This window comes from Caretta caretta, chromosome 6 (assembly GCF_965140235.1).
Source record: "Caretta caretta isolate rCarCar2 chromosome 6, rCarCar1.hap1, whole genome shotgun sequence".
Taxonomy (NCBI): domain Eukaryota; kingdom Metazoa; phylum Chordata; order Testudines; family Cheloniidae; genus Caretta; species Caretta caretta.
This window is the reverse complement of record NC_134211.1, coordinates 14,289,974-14,306,630: the sequence shown is the minus strand read 5'-3', so window position 1 is coordinate 14,306,630 and position 16,657 is coordinate 14,289,974. Positions and strand designations below refer to the sequence as shown.

At 46.4% G+C, this 16,657-nt stretch overlaps 1 protein-coding gene and 1 long non-coding RNA gene across 5 annotated transcripts in view; one reads left to right on the top strand and one right to left on the bottom strand.

The window, feature by feature from the left end:
- Nucleotides 1–16,657, bottom strand: part of CD5 (CD5 molecule) — a 30,863-nt gene that overhangs the window by 12,925 nt on the left and 1,281 nt on the right. The window lies entirely within an intron of this gene.
- LOC142072470 (uncharacterized) lies at nt 933–6,970 on the top strand. The gene is made up of 2 exons (XR_012668835.1): nt 933–2,038; nt 4,478–6,970. It is a non-coding gene; the product is annotated as an uncharacterized LOC142072470 (long non-coding RNA).

Here is a 16,657-nt window from a genome sequence, read left to right as displayed (position 1 = left end):
GAAATGTAGGTATGGATAATATGTAAGGTGCTGTTTATATATTCTGAAAATTAGGCTCTTCGGGTTTGTGACTTAGGGCCGGTCACCAAAAGGTGACAAACAACCTTCTTTCCAGCAGGAGACACTTATCTATCTGTCTGGCTATATGCAAATTGGGTATTGTTTGCTTCACAATGAACAACTATTTACAGTCTGAGCCAAATACTAATCAAGAAATAACAAAGTCTCCAGGGTTGATTCTAGACAGGCAATAACAAGCAGCAGGGGGGTACCCCATTTACAAGTGAAGACACTGGGTGGTTGGAACTCTATCTGGGGGTACAGAGGTACCCCATTAACCATCACCTACGGGAAAAGCCACCAGCATGCTTGTTTAGCTGGCCTGGTTGTTAGGTGCTGGGAGAAAGACTTTGGGTGAGCTAAACTTCATGAGCCAGAAAAGTGTCTTGTTTGTTAAGTCTAGGCCTGGACAGCAGGAGGTGGTTTTATTTGACATGTAACCAATCATTTCCAATATTTCTACTTACTTGCTATGACTTGAACCGCTGTTCCTTGTTAAATACACTTATCCTTGATTTCCCTATAAACGTATCGACGTACTGTGAGTTGAGCTGAGCGGTGATCCGAGGTGTAACTGGGAAGCTACCGGATACTGTTACTTTGGGAACAGCAGCTGTGTGATGTCTGTGAGTGTCCAGTGGACTGAGGGCTGGGCACTACAGGGAGATGCTCACAGGGACTTGGGGGTGGATTGTGCCAATTGCTAACCTGCAGAGGGACAGTGGGGCTGTGTAGACTGAGAGGGCAGTGCTTGCGTGGGCGGAGGAGTCAGGGGCCTGACCCCCGGCAGGCACAGACAAGGCTCCCTCAAGCTAAGGGCAGGTGGTGGGAGAGGTGCCTCACAACCCTGGAAACTCCTGGGAAGTGTCACATGACGTCTCCTGAGTTCCCATCTGTGGCCCTATCCATTAGCCCAACCTGCCTCTCAGTGTCTGTGACACATGCCCTGCCAATGGCTGGCCTACAGACCTTTATGAGTCTGGCCCTGCTTCTAGGGGGAGGATTCACTCCTGCAGCTCGTGTCCTTAGTGCAGAAGACCCTGGGTGCAAGCCCTGCCAGCACCCCAGTGGGATCATGTTCACGTCTGAAAACCCCATTGTTGGGGACACTGGGGCATGGCCACTAGGTAACTCGAGGGGATGGAAGACCACGAGTGTCGATGAAGCCCCCTCGCACTAGGCCCAGGTGTCCTTGGCCCCCCCTCCTGCCTGGAGGCACTCGCCGCAGCTCTGCGTACTAGGCCCAAGTGTCCTTGGCCCCCCCCGCCCCGCCTGGAGGCACACACAGCAGTTATGCTGAGAATCTGCAACAGTATGTTGCAGAGTCAGACTGCCTGAAACTAAGCAAGGCCAAACAGGGGAGATATGGAAGAACAATGCTAAATAAAGCAGCTTTATGTATAGTTTAACAAATGATACAGAGAATCAGGGAACTAGCTGGGAACTGGATTGGCTGGCTATATGGATACTTGGGGCAGCTTGCTATTGGATAAGTATGCTGAGAAAAAGGATGTATAAAAGCCTGTGTAACTTCCTGCTCTGTTGTGCAGGATTTGAGATTTTATTCTCCCTGTACCTTTTTGCAGCTGCAAATAAACTTTTCTGCTTCTCCACCCCGTTGTGATTATTGGGTGTAGCACACCGGGTAACGAACCACTCAAGCTGTTGTTCAGCCTCTCGGCACTGGGTGCCGGCAACAGCTTTTGGCGTCCCTGGGTGGGCGACGAGGCTGCAATTTAGCCTTGCCCGGACCCCTCCTGGAGGTCAAGGATTGCGGCGAGAACCGATGCCCAGCGCGCACCGGTGAGTTCATCGGGGGCCTCGGAGGAGACGCGATTTGATCGACCCCAGAGGGCACAACGGTGCAACGCACTCATATAGTGGAGAAGCTGTTGTGGACGGCGGTGAAGAACCGGTCCCTTAGACATGGGGGAGGAGCAGCTGCAGGCCACGGTGAAGAACCGGTCCCTTGGATAAGGTAGGAACCTTTTAAAATCCGGATTATATGCTCTGTTGGAACCTGGGGACGCCCAGAGTTACCCTGTAGATATGGGACAGGGACAGAGCTCAGAGGTTAGGGCACGGTGTACGCCCCTAGAGTGCATTCTAGCAAACTGGAAGGTATTTGGTGCGGATCCGATGACTAAGAGCCAATTAAAACGATTCTGTACAGTTGACTGGCCTCAATATCAACTAGAGGACCAGGAGTGGTGGCCACCAGGAGGGTCAATTAATTACAACACGATCCTTCAGTTACTCCTGTTCTGTCAGAGAACAAGGAAATAGAATGAACATATGTATGCGCATTTGTTTCTGACTTTATGTACTCGACCAGATATTTTACAGCGCTGTAATCTGACTCCGACTGGTTCGGTAGCAGCTAATGTTAGTCCCCAGACCCCCACCCCCACTGTAATGGCAGAGCCGGTGTCCCCTTCGGCCCCCACACCCCCACCGTATAAGGGTAGGATGCCTCGGGTTACAGAGATTGCCCCCTCGGTGGTACTCTATCCTTTGCTTACCGAGACGGTTGTGGCTTGCCCAGGGGCAGACGGACGTCAGGCTACCACTATGCAAGTGTATACCCATGTGCCATTCAATCCAATAGACTTAGCAGCTTTTAAAACACAGGCTGGGAAATTCTCAACGAACGCAAGCAGGTTTATTTCAGTCTTTGAGGGGTGCCTCAGTAGTCACAAGCCGATTGAGACGACTGTAATATCCTCCTGAGAACCCTGTTGTCTGAGGTGGAGAGGGATCAGGTTACAGCTAAGGCAAGGGGAGCGTCAGCGTTCAAGCGAAAAAAAAAAGAAAGGAATCTATCTGTCAAGTTCCTCTCCAAATAATTGTAAGCGGCTCAGGGCATTTCTGGGTATGGCAGGCTTTTGCAGAATATGGATCCCAGAGTTTGGACTGTGGGCTAAACCCCTGTATGACTGTGTAAAAGGAGTGGATCTACCCCTTCTATTGGACTCCAGAGGCTGACAGGGCATTTAAAATCCTGAAAAGAAAATTGATGGAAGCCCCAGCTCTGGGCCTGCCAGATCTCTCTAAGCCATTTCAGTTGTATGTACATGAACGAAGGGGGGTGGCCCTAGGAGTGCTTACATAGCTGTTAGGAGCATGGAGACGTCCTGTGGCTTATTTTTCTAAGCAATTGGATCAGGTTGCAAAGGGTTGGCCAGCATGTTTACGGGCGGTCGCAGCTACTGCCCTATTGCTTGAGGAAGCCGAGAAGCTAACATTGGGAGGGGTTATGCAAATCTATACTCCCCACATGGTCCGAGCCTTATTGGATGCAAAGGGAGGGCTTTGGCTCACCCAGGCTCGGATTGCTCGGATTGCTTGGTACCAGGCTAAGCTGTTAGAGAACTCTGAAGTCACCTTACAGCCTTGCCCCTCCCTTAACCCAGCCACCCTCTTGCCAGAAACAGAGGAACAGAAACATAACTGTTTAGAGATCATAGATGTCCAGTACTCCAGCCGTCTGGATTTAAAGGATGTACCCCTCCCAAATGCAGATTATGAGTGGTACACTGATGGTAGCAGTACTGTAATAAATGGGCAAAGGAGGGCGGGTTATGCTGTTGTGAAAGGAGGGATGGCTCCATTCCCCAGAAGGGAAGGTCCTCTTACCAAAGGGCCTAATCCGGCCAGTGCTGCAGAAACTACATCAAACCACTCATGCTGGCAGGGAAGCACTTATCCAGCTAATGGAAAAATACTTTATCACTTCCGGACTCCGACCCCTGGCTGCCCAGGTACAAGCAGACTGCTTAGTCTGCCAAAAGAATAACCCCCGACCGGGACATCCTGTGCCACCAGCTGCCCTAGAACCCACTCCGGGCCCTGGACAAGTGTGGCAAATAGACTTTACTGAGTTTCCCCGGACCCAAGGGTTCAAATATCTCCTTGTCATAGTGGATCGGTTCAGCGGATGGCCAGAAGCCTTCCCATGTCGTAACTGCACTGCCAGAACAGTGGCCCTCAAGTTTGTTAAGGAGATCATTCCTCGCTTTGGACTCCCCCTGTGGATGAAATCTGACAACGGGACACACTTCACGTCAAAAATCATTCAAAGCATCTCACATGCCTTACAGATCCCCTGGAAACTCCATACGCCCTGGAGACCGCAAGCCAGTGGGGTAGTGGAGCATACCAATCAGACCCTTAAACGGCATCTCTCAAAAGTGTGCCAAGAAGCCTCACTGCGATGGACTGATGCTTTGCCCCTCGTCCTACTCCGTATCCGCGTTCTCCCAAAGGGTAGATTAGGGCTCGGTCCCTTTGAAATTATGTTTGGAAGGGCATGGCCTATGAATGGCACCCCGGTTCTGTCGGGGGAATGGGAGTTGGGTAATGGTTTTTTGTCACAGTATATGTGTTCCCTGTCTGCTGTTCTCTTGTCTCTTCACAGGTATAGCAAGGATTCCCAGCCTCTCCCCTTGGACTCTCCCGTTCACTCCTTACAGCCCGGTGACTCTGTGCTTGTTCGCACCTGGAAAGACGAGCCTCTCCAGGAAAAGTGGAAAGGACCCTATACCGTCCTGCTGATCTCCCATACAGCGGCAAAGATCAAGGGACACAAGAACTGGATTCATCACTCTCATCTGAAGGCAGTACCTGCCCCCTCGTCAGCAGAACAGTGGACCGTCCAACCTGCTGACTCCTCATCTAGTGAGATCTCGGGCTAAAGCTACTGTTTAAAAGACACAAATAGTGGGCACCTTAATGCTAAAATGGGCCCACCCAGATACTGGAGACCCTGGGTTGGGAAGACTCTGGTCATAATTAATTGGGTAACATTGTTATTCTCTGTATTGGTATTTCCAAACTGTGCATATCGGGAGCATAACTCCTTTGTTTTGCTTGCGCACCATGTTGCTAATTTAACAAACCAGACTGATTGCTGGGTATGTGCTCCAACTCCACTATCCCCCAAAACAGGAATGCCCCTGGACATGCTGCCCTTGACCCTAGCAGAATTAGTCACCACCAAAGAGCAGGAAAGAACGGACTCACCGTTCTGGAATAAGACCTCTTTACAGCAGGCCACCCATCAGGACCAGGACTTTTCAGTTGCCGTACGCACTGAGGAAGTATTATGTTTTACCCGAAACCGATCTGATCACTATGGGCATCCTGTGGGAAAGAGCTCCTGTGTTATTACACAGTGGGCTGATGGGTATTGGATAAAGACCAACAGGGGAGGCCAACAGTGTGGGTGTAATGGTTCCTCCCCTTTTAGGGAAATACTTACAAATAATCTTACCACAAAAAAAGGGGTTTGGAAATGTAACTTGCTGTCCAGTTAATATCTCCAATGTAGCAAGCCAATGGTGGGTTTGTAGTGGTCCCTATGGCGAGTGTAATTTGAACGGCACAATTAGAAATGCCCCCACTTGTACCCAATCAGGAGGATGGGATGCCCCCTTAGGGGCATATAAATTGTTTAAAAAAGCAGCCAAAGCAGCCTTAAATATCCCAGGAATCCCCTTAAGAAACAGTCCTTACTGGGCCCTACAGGGTCACTATTTTGTATGTGGCCGAAAGGCTTACAAGGTGCTGCCAGCCAACTGGACAGGTAGCTGTTATATAGCTCATGGAGTTCCTCATCTTTCCATAACTGCCACACTGCCCAAAGGAAAGATTAGAAATGCCCGAGACACCTCTGTTGAGTCACGAGAAAAGACCCTGCGGCAACTGACTAAGGCATTGGAGGGCAATATGAAGAATCCCCTCACAACCGAGAAGCTGGTAGGGTGCTCTGTACTGGGAATAGCGCCACTGTTTACTGGGCCAGCCATGGCATGCATAGGCCGCTATACTATAAGGCTGCAGATGGTACTTGAGAAAGTGGCCTTAGAGTTAGAGGACTCGGTTAGTGATTTAGGGTCAGCAGTAAAAACATTAAATAAAGAGGTACAGCAGCTCAGGACGTTTTCCCTCCAAAACAGGCTGGCTTTGGACTATCTCTTGGCATCCCAAGGAGGGGTTTGTGCCCTCATCGGGCCCCGATGTTATGTATATGTAAATAATAGCAGTTATAAAATCTATAAAAAGGTGGTACAGGCTAAGGCCCATGCCCGAGCCGGAGCACAGGTTGCCTATACTGCCCCAGAGAACGATTGGTTGCAAACCTTGTTTTCAGGCTGGGGTTTGTCGTCTTGGCTTGGTGGTTTATTTAGCCTGCTATTGAAAATTCTCTTTTCTGTATTGCTTATATTACTGGTATTATGCTGTGCAGTATCATGTGTTAGGGCCCTTTTGCAAAAGTTAATAAGTCGTTCTCTTCAGGGCTATCACAAAGTGCTTATGCAAAGTCATATTGTAAAGAAATAAGTAGCCCAAGTGAGAAAACTCAGAGCCAAGAATGTTGAGTGTTCTCAAAGGGGGGAGTTGTTGGGGACACTGGGGCATGGCCACTAGGTAACTCGAGGGGATGGAAGACCACGAGTGTTGATGAAGCCCCCTCGCACTAGGCCCAGGTGTCCTTGGCCCCCCCTCCTGCCTGGAGGCACTCGCCGCAGCTCTGCGTACTAGGCCCAAGTGTCCTTGGCCCCCCCCGCCTGGAGGCACACACAGCAGTTATGCTGAGAATCTGCAACAGTATGTTGCAGAGTCAGACTGCCTGAAACTAAGCAAGGCCAAACAGGGGAGATATGGAAGAACAATGCTAAATAAAGCAGCTTTATGTATAGTTTAACAAATGATACAGAGAATCAGGGAACTAGCTGGGAACTGGATTGGCTGGCTATATGGATACTTGGGGCAGCTTGCTATTGGATAAGTATGCTGAGAAAAAGGATGTATAAAAGCCTGTGTAACTTCCTGCTCTGTTGTGCAGGATTTGAGATTTTATTCTCCCTGTACCTTTTTGCAGCTGCAAATAAACTTTTCTGCTTCTCCACCCCGTTGTGATTATTGGGTGTAGCACACCGGGTAACGAACCACTCAAGCTGTTGTTCAGCCTCTCGGCACTGGGTGCCGGCAACACCATTTTAAAGGAAATTTGGCCCAGCTTGCTTGAAAGTATTTGGAGTGAGATGGTAGCAGCTCCAACACCTTCAGTGATCACCAAAGGCTGCAGAGGGTGTGGGGGCAGCTGAAAGAAGGATTGCAAAGCTCCAGCAAAACTAAATGCATTCTCTGATTCGCTGTGTGCCACTGAAGCTGATGGGAAGTTGTGCAGTGCAGGCGGATTCCTACCCCAAGGGCTCTGTCTGGAAAATCACCAGGAAACCCTTACCAGCCGTGATCTTGAGGAAGGAGTGGGCAGCAAAGTAAGGACATCTTCAGAGCACACAGTCTTCACTGGGTTTGTGCTGAAAATGGCCCAACTTGATGATCACTTTAGATAAGCTATTACCAGCAGGAGAGTGGGGTGGGAGGAGGTATTGTTTCATGGTCTCTGTGTATATAATGTCTTCTGCAGTTTCCACGGTATGCATCCTATGAAGTGAGCTGTAGCTCACAAAAGCTCATGCTCAAATAAATTGGTTAGTCTCTAAGGTGCCACAAGTACTCCTTTTCTTATTTAAACTGTGGTTCTAGTCAGTCTGTTCCAAGGAGATCACGGGCTCCACACTGATTCCCACCCGCAAGTCTAGATACCACGTGCTCAATTCGCAAATCCACGGTGGATTTTTCTAACCGCCATAAGCGCAACAAGCTCCCTGCGGGATCTGGAAATCCAGCTTAGCCGTTCCTGCCTCCTGCACCATTGTCATTGCCAGGAATACAGAGTCCAGAGCGGGCAAGCCTGCTGATGTTGCCAGAAGCAGAATAGACCACCCCCCCACCTCACTCTCCCACAACTGTGCAATGCTCACAGGACTGGTGCAGAGACAATCTAAGGTGATTCAAAGACACCGTGAGGAACGGGCCATGTTTCCATGCACTTTCCTGCTCATGTCGCACCTGAATATTGAATTTTTGGTTATTTTTAAATACTTGGATCCAGATCTCCAGCTGGTGCAAATCAGCATAGCTCCATTGGAATCAATGGGCCAGATCCCCAGCTGGTGCAAATCAGCATAACTGCATTGGACTCAATGGGCCAGATCCCCAGCTGGTAGAAATCAGCGTTACTCCAATGAAATCAGTGGCCCAGCTGGTATAAATAGGCCCTAGCTCCATTAGAGTCAATGGGGCTACATCAGTTTACCTCAGCTGAAGATCTGGCCTATAGTATCCTTAACACAGAATATAAATAGGGCATGGGATCTTGGGCAGGCCCTCCGCACTAGCGTGACTTTATAGATTCACTGGTGATCAGCTAGTCTGACCTCCTGTACAACATAGGCCTTAGAAAATAATTCCTAGAACAGATCTGTTAGAAAAACATTGTATCTTGATTTAAAAACTGTCAGTGATCAAGAAATCCACCACAACCCTTGGTAAATTGTTCCACTAGCTAACTGCCCTCACCATTAAAAATTGACACCTTTTTTCCAGTCTGAATTTTTCTAGCTTCAACTTCCAGCCATTGGATCGGTGTTCTACCTTTCTCTGCTAGACTGAAGAGCCCATTGTGACGCCGGCAGGCCAGGTGCCAGTACATGCCAACGCCCCAGGCTTCACTGAACACTTACAAATGCAGAGCTGGAAGCCAGGCCGACCCACTTGTGTATTAGTATAGATCAAAGTGATTGTTAAATGTATAAGAATGTCTTTGGTGTTTGAACTTCATGAAAACAAAAGGGATGCTGCATGCATTGTTATCACTTATTTGTATCCTGTTATAATGTAATGGCAAACATTTATATTGTGTGCACCCCTGTAACTAAATAACTAAGGCTGTCAAGCGATTAAAAAAATTAATCATGATTAATCGTGCGATTAAAAAAATTATTCACGATTAATCGCACTATTAAACAATAATAGAATACCATTTATTTAAATATTTTGGATGCTTTCTACATTTTCAAATATATTAATTTCAATTACAGCACAGAATACAAAGTGTACAGTACTCACTTTATATTTATTTTTGATTACGAGTATTTGCACTGTAAAAAACCAAAAGGAATAGTATTTTGCAATTCACTTAATACAAGTACTGTAGTACAATCTCTTTATCATGAAAGTTGAACTTACAAATATAGAATTATGTACAAAATAAACTGCATTAAAAAATAAAAAAATGTAAAATTTTAAAGCCTGCAAAATCACTTAGTCCTACTTCTTGTTCAGCCAATCGCTCAGACAAACAAGTTTGTTTACATGTGTAGGAGATAATGCTGCCCGCTTCTTGTTTACAATGTCACTTGAAAGTGAGAACAGGCATTCTCATGGCACTGTTGTAGCCAGCATCAATGCCAGATATGGTAAAGATTCATGTGTTCCTTCATGCTTCAACCACCATTCTAGGGCACATGCGTCCATGCTGATGATGGGTTCTACTCAATAACAATCCAAAGCAGGATGGGCCGATGCGTGTTCATTTTCATTATCTGAGTCAGATGCCGCCAGCAGAAGGTTGATTTTCTTTTTTGGTGGTTCGGGTTCTGTAGTTTCCGCATCAGAGTGCTGCTCTTTTAAGATATCTAAAAGCATGCTCCACACCCCGTCCTGATCAGATTTTGGAAGGCACTTGAGATTCTTAAATCTTGGGTCGAGTGTTTTAGCTATCTTTAGAAATCTCACATTGGTACCTTCTTTGGGTTTTGTCAAATCTGCAGTGAAAGTGTTCTTAAAATGAACCACATATGCTGGTCATCATCTGAGACTGCTATAACATGAAATATATGGCAGGATAGGGGTAGAACAGAGCAGGGGACATACAATTCTCCCCCAAGGAGTTCAGTCACAAATTTAATTAACACATTATTTTTTTAACGAGCATCATCAGCATGGAAGCATGTCCTCTGGAACAATGGCTGAAGTACAAAGGGGCAAACGAATGTTTAGCATATCTGGCATGTAAATACTTTGCAATGCCAGCTACAAAAGTAGAAGCATTGCCAGCAGATCGAGGGAAGTGATTATTCCCCTCTATTTGGCACTGGTGAGGCCACATCTGGAGTATTGCATCCAGTTTTGGGCCCTCCACTACAGAAAGGATGTGGATAAATTGGAGAGAGTCCAGCAGAGGGCAATGAAAATGATTAGGGGGCTGGGACATATATCTTATGATGAGAGGCTGAGAAAACTGGGCTTATTTAGTCTGCAGAAGAGAAGAGTGAGGGGGGATTTGATAGCTACTTTCAACTACCTGAAAGCGGGTTCCAAACAAGATGGAGCTAGGCTGTTCTCAGTGGTGGCAGATGACAGAACAAGAAGCAATGGTCTCAAGTTGCAGTGGGGGACATCGAGGTTGGATATTAGGAAAACCTATTTCACTAGGAGGGTGGTGAAGTACTGGAATGGGTTACCTAGGGAGGTGGTGGAATCTCCATCCTTAGCGGTTTTTAAGGCCCAGCTTGACAAAGCGCTGGCTGAGATGATTTAGTTAAGGTTGGTCCTGCTTTGAGCAGGGGGTTGGACCAGATGACCTCCTGAGGTCTCTTCCAACCCTAATCTTCTATGATACTAAGAAGAAGGCAGCATTATCTCCTGTAAACGAACTTTTTTGTCTTAGTGATTGGCTGAACAAAAAGCACTGAGAGGACTTGTAGGCGCAGAAGTTTTACATTGTTTTGGTTTTGTACACTTTTTTATTTCAGTTACAACACAGAATACAATATATATGAAAATGTAGAAAAACATCCAAAATATTTAATACATTTAAATTGGTATTCTATTGTTTAACAGTGCAATTAAAATGTGATTAATCACATTTATTTTTAAAATCGTGATTAATTTTTTTGAGTTAACTGTGATTAATTGACAGCCCTATAAATAACCCTTCAAATGAGAAAGAAGCTTTGTGGAATGCAACTGAAGAACTTTAACAGGAGAGTGCTAATTTCAAAGCAAGTGGTCACTGTGTGTGATGATCGGAGATCAAAGGCTCTAAGTGCACTCCTCATTCTCTGGCATCAGAGAAAGAGACCATGTGTCAGCTTGGTTTCTGTGAGAAGCTATAAGTACGGACACAGGGAAAAATTCTTCATCTCTGGACTGTTTAGATTCTAACAGGGTAGAATAACAGAACAAGAAGACGGAGATCTCCAGAGTTATTCTGGGTAGCCCTGAGAGACTTTTTTTGTTTGTTTTTATTTGGGAAACTGACATTATTACATCTCTGCTACCATTTGGAATTATAGACTGTCCAGATATTTTCACCTGCTTTAACCTCTCAGTAACTCTCATTCCTTTTTCTTAGCTAATAAACCTTTAGTTAGTTTACTTTAGAATTGGCTACCAGCACTATCTTTGATGTGAGATCTAAGACACAAATTGATCTGGGTGAATGATTGGTCTCTTGGGACTGGAGGTAACCTGAATATTTTGTGATTTATTTAGGTTTAAGGGACCATTTGTCACATAGTCCAGCTTGCCTTGGTAGCAAGATGGACTGGAGAGTCTAAGGGGACTGTCTGTGAACTCCATTATAAGACTATTGTAGTACTCTGGTACTGGGTTGGTGAAATCTAATTATAGAATGTACCACCTGTTTGGGGTGTTTTTGACAGTCTGCCCTGAACTAAGCACTCTTAATCACGAGCGACTCCAGACAACATAACACCTATTATTAAATATTTGTCACTCATGTAGGTACTTATAGAGTGTAATCAACTCACCCATAACCTTCTGTTGTTAAGTGAAATAGATTGAGCTCTCTGAGTCTTTCACTATATGGCATGGGTTCTAATTCTTTAATCATTCTTGAGGCTTCTCTCCGAACCCTCTCCAATTTATTAGCATCTTTCTTGAATTATGGACACCAGAACTGGACGCAGGATTCCAGCAGCAATCATGCCAGTGCCAAATACAGAGGTTAAAAAAAACCTCTCTGTTCCTATTTGAGATTACCATAGAAGCATCCCAGGATAGCATTACCCTTCTGGCCACAGCATCGCATGGGAGCGCCTGTTAAGCTGATTATCCACCATAACCCCCAAATCTGTTTCAGAGTCACTGCTTCCCAGGATAGAGTCCTCCATTCTGTAAGGATGGCCTACATCCTTTGTTCCCGGGTGCATACATATTAAAACACATATTGTCTGCTTGCCCCCAGTTTACCAAGTGATTCAGATTGCTCTGTATCATTATTTACCACTCCTGGATTATTATGTCATCTGAAAATGTTATCAGTGATGATTTTACATTTTCTTCCAGGTCATTAATAAAAATGTTAGTAGCATAGGGCCAAGAACTGATCCTATGGGACCCCACTAGAAACACATCCATTTGATGACGATTCCCTGTTTGCGGTTACATTTTGAGACCTATCGTTTGCCAGCTTTTAATCCATTTAATGCATGCCATGTTAATTTGATATCTTTCTAGATTTTTCATCCAAATGTCATGCGATACCAAGTCAAATGCCTTACAGAAGTCTAAGTATATTACATCAACTCGATTACCTTTATCAACCAAACTTATAATCTCATAAAAAGAAAAAAAAAAGATATCAAGTTAGTTTGACAAGATCTGCTTTCCATAAACCCATGTTGATTTGGTATTAATTGTATTACCTCCCTTTAATTCTTTATTAACTGAGTCCTGTATCAGCCCCTCCATTATCTTGCTTGGGATCGATGTCATGTTGACAGGCCTATAATTATCCGATTCATCCCGTTTATCCTTTTAAAATATTGACACAACATTAGCTTTCTTCCAGTCTTCTGGAACTTTCCCTGTATTACAAGACCTGCTGAAAATCAGCATTTTAGGGTCAGAAGGGGGCCATTATAATCATCCAATATAACAGAGGCCATGGAATTCACCCAGTGATTCCTGAATCAAGCACATTTCTTGTGGTTGAGCTAGAGTGTAGTTTTAAGAAAGGCATTCAATCTTGATTTATTATTGTGTATGGCGGCTATTGCACTTCCAGATCCCAGTCAGGGATCAAGACCCCTTTGTACTAGGCTCAGTATAAACAATACAAAAGCAGCCGTTGCCCCAGAATGCTCACAGTCTAAGATTTAGACAATACTTAACCTTGTCTACACTAGAAAGTTGTACCGCTTTAACAATCCCAGTGTAGTTAAAAGGGGCACAATTCCTCGAGTGTGGACTTCGTTATATTGGCATAACTGTGCTTATACCGGCATAGCTTATTTCCTTATGAGAAGTGGAATGAAGTACAAAATGGTATAAGGTAACTTGATACTGGTATAGCTGTGTCCACACTGGAGGTTGTGCTGGTAAAAATCAAACCTCTAAACAAAATAGATAGACCAGTACAGAAGCTGCCTGTAGACCAGGCCTTTAGGCAGGGGCCATTTGTTTGTTATGCATGTCTGTACAATGCCTAGCACAAGTGGGGCCCTGATCCATGCCACACAGCAGGAGCGTGAACAGACAAGTGGTGGGGAAGACAAAGTGGCTTCCAATGGCCAGGACTGTGTTTTATTAATGCAGCCTTGCAGATTTCAACTCTCCTGGTGCCAGTGATTGTGGTTTTTATTTTATTTTTCTGAGGGGTGAGTCCGATAGAGTTAGATTTCTCTTTCTCATTACTCAGGGCTGCTAGCAGATTTTGTGCATGGGTTGGCAAATGTGCCTGATGGTTTTTTGCAAGGCTGGCTTAGCTACATGACGAGGTTTGGAACCCAAATTGGCTTGCATCACTGGCACACGCAGAGCCCCACTGACCCCTTTGGGCACCTCTAGGGTGAATAAAGCGGGCAACATATGGCCCCATGCAAAGAGATTGCCGCCTCCAGGGTAGTTGAGCACCAGTGGGAGAAAAATTAGAGGGGGAGGGGCCTAAGGTGTATCAGATAAATGGGGGCAAAGGGGAAAATGGACTGAGCCGTAGGCTTACTTGGTCCTGCTACAGTGCAGGAGCCTGGAGTTGATGATGTCTCAATGTCCCTTCCAGCCCTATAGTTCTATGATTCTATGATCCCTCCTTGATCATAGAATCATAGAAGATTAGGGTTGGAAGAGGCCTCAGGAGGTCATCTAGTCCAACCCTCTGCTCGAAGCAGGACCAACCCCAACTAAATCATCGCAGCCTGGACTTTGTCAAGCCGGGCCTTAAAAACCGCTAAGGATGGAGATTCCACCACCTCCCTAGGTAACCCATTCCAATGCTTCACCACCCTCCTAGTGAAATCGTTTTTCCTAATATCCAACCTAGACCTCCCCCACTGCAACTTGAGACCATTGCTTCTTGTTTTGTCATCTGCCGCCACTGAGAACAGCCTAGCTCCATCCTGTTTGGAACCCCCCTTCAGGTAATGAAGGCTGATATCAAATCCCCCCTCACTCTTCTCTTCTGCAGACTAAATAAACCCAGTTCCCTCAGCCTCTCCTCGTAAGTCATGTGCCCCAGCCCCCTAATCATTTTTGTTGCCCTCCGCTGGACTCTCTCCAATTTGTCCACATCCTTTCTGCAGTGGGGGACCCAACGCTGGACACAGTACTCCAGATGTGGCCTCACCAGTGCCAAATAGAGGGGAATAATCACTTCCCTCCATCTGCTGCCAATGCTCCTACTTCTGCATGCCCTTGTCTGGGTGGGTTTGTCCCCCATATTGAGGCCTTTAGATCTTGTATTTGGTGCCTAGACGCCATGGTGATTGGCAGACAGATGATTGGCAGCTTGCCTTCCTCCCAGCCATTGGGTCTCAGGTGCAGACTGGCTGGGCCGAGAGGCTGGTTCAGTACAGCAGTCTAATTTGTCAAGTCTTGTGTCTCCCCTCTTCCCTTCCTCTTCCAGAGTCCCTCCTCTGCTCCTTCTTTGGCTGGTGTTGGCGGGTGGGGAGGGGGGCTTATTACAGACCTGAAATAACTATTCAGGGCAAACGCCCATTGAAGTCAATGGGCTACATCCTGACTGGTGCTGTGCTAGCTCAACAGAAATTTTGCCCAAACAGGGACTGAATAAAGCCCTAGAGCCAGGTTGTCCCAGAGAGAGAAGAGATGGAAAAGATCTAGACATTTACTTCTTCTCGAGTCACCTCTGGGTCCCCCAGCCTGGGCCAGGGTAGGATTAGTCCCCGGGCTGTTGTTATCAAGGAGGAGGTTTGTTATGCATTTGTTAAGCACCGACAGCACAGCGGGCCCTGCGCAATGCCTTCAGAATATGCGCCCCTCGCCCTAAGGTGCTTACGACCTCAGTTAGACGGACCGTGCAATCTGGACACAATCCGTGGGCTGTCTGGGGAACAGGAGGGCTGGTTTCCCAGTGGCACTGTGGTGAATATGGTGCACCCTGTAGCGATTGTATATTGGCCTGGTTATTAGGATGGTGTTTTCTGCATGGACATTTTGGTCTGTTTCTCACAGGGTCAGGCAGGAAAGAGGAGGTGGTTTGTGATGGTCACTATCACTCGCCGCTTAAGAGTCATTATGGGACAATGCTGAGCAATTAGCTCCAGTGGCTCTCGCTTGATCCCCTTTGAGCCTTCAGGACTGGTTTTGCCAAGAGGGGCCAAAACCTACCAACCCTGGAATAAACCTCCTCAGGAGCAAAAAATCTTGGCAAGATTTAAAAAAGGGATGCCAGAAGGAACCAGATTGAGACATGGGAGTCTGCGGGGTGTTTGAGGAAATGTGACCTGCTTCAGTCACCATGGTGGGATGGCAGAACTTAGGTAAGGGCTTGTCCACATGTGAGAGTTATTCTGGATTAATAAGGTAGAGTGTGAATTTGAGGTGGCATTTCTGAATAACTCCTTTTAAACCCTAAATTAGACACTCACGAAGGCTGGCTGTTGATTTCAAATCCCTTTTTCTCTCATGCTTTGTTCCAGCTGCTAAATAAAAAATCCTGTGTTTAAGGCGGCTGTTGGCTGCTATACCTGGTCATAGGTTCCCCAAGCCCAGTAGGGCCTGCAGGATGGTAGCCGGTTTGTGTAAGCGGGACTGTGTTCCTAGCTCCTGGTCTAAGAGTGGAAGAATTGTGAGATCCCACCCTGAGACGGGGGCAAGAGGCCCAAAACCTGCTGTAGGTGCGCTCAGAGAGACCAGACAAGGAGACAGAGGGGCAACCAGCCCGCCCGCCCTGTGTTTGGGACACGTGCATCAGTACATTCTCAACAGAGCTCGGCGGGAAATGGTTTTCCTGTCCTGCAACAGTGTTTGAGATTTCAAAAAAAGTTCCTGTGATGCACTGGGACAAAGGAGAGGCCTTTTCAAATTTTTTTCAGAAAAAACAGAGTGGGAGAGAGGCCCCAGAATAAGCCAGTGGTTAGGGTATTCACCCATTGTATGAGAGGCGCTGGTTTAAATCCCTGCTCTGCCTGACTCGGATAAACGAGTTGAAACCAGCCGTCTTGCAGGGCAGTGCCCAAACCGGAAGGCTATTGGCTAGGCCCTGGTGGGGCTCTGTCTCTCGCTTTGACCAGAAATTCCATCCTGGACCTGAGCAACCATCCCAAAGAACGTTTCCTTTCCTGCATAAATATTTGGTTTTGACGAATCAGCATTCTCCGGTGAAAAACCATTTCACTGAAAATCTCCTGACCAACTGAAGCTCAGCACATCCAGATTGAAATGACTCAAGAAAAACTGATGCTGCTTTCCCTTATTT